Genomic DNA, 626 nt, shown 5'->3' with positions numbered 1-626 from the left:
AAATAAAATAAAATAAAATAAAATAAAATAAAAATAAAATAAAGTAAAATAAAAATAAAAAGATAAACGAATAAAGTAATATTATTAAAAAATAAAACGAAATAAGATAAATTAAATAATAAATTAAATAAAAAAATAAAATAGTATATATAAAACAAGAAAAACAAAACAACAGATGAAGCAGCAGAAAACGCAACAGCAGCAGCAGCAGCAGAAGGTGCAGCAGCAACAGCAGCAGCAACAGCAGCAGCAGCAGTAGCAGCAGTAGCAGCAGCAAAACACGCGGAAACGCAGCAGCACGAGCAGCAAACCGAAAGAAAGCGCAGCAACAGCAGAAGCAGCAGCAGCAGCAGCAGCAACAGCAGCAGTAACAAAAACAGCAGCAACAGCAGCAGCAGCATCGCCAGCAGCAGCAGCAACGTCCCCAGCAGCAGTACTTGCAACAGAAGCAGAAGTAGGAGCAGTTGCTGCTGCTGCTTCTGCTGCTGCTGCTGCTGCTGCAGCAGCAGCAGCAGCAGCAGCTTCCTCTCTTTCTGCTGCTGCAGCAAGAGCAGGTAGAACCCTCATTTTTTTGAGTTGTCTTTGTGTTTTGCCTTTATTTGCTGCTGCTCTTGCTGCTGCTGCTC

This window comes from Eimeria mitis, genomic scaffold (genome assembly GCF_000499745.2).
Source record: "Eimeria mitis Houghton genomic scaffold, Emh_scaff1137, whole genome shotgun sequence".
In the NCBI taxonomy this organism is placed as follows: domain Eukaryota; phylum Apicomplexa; class Conoidasida; order Eucoccidiorida; family Eimeriidae; genus Eimeria; species Eimeria mitis.
This window is presented reverse-complemented; position numbering follows the sequence as displayed.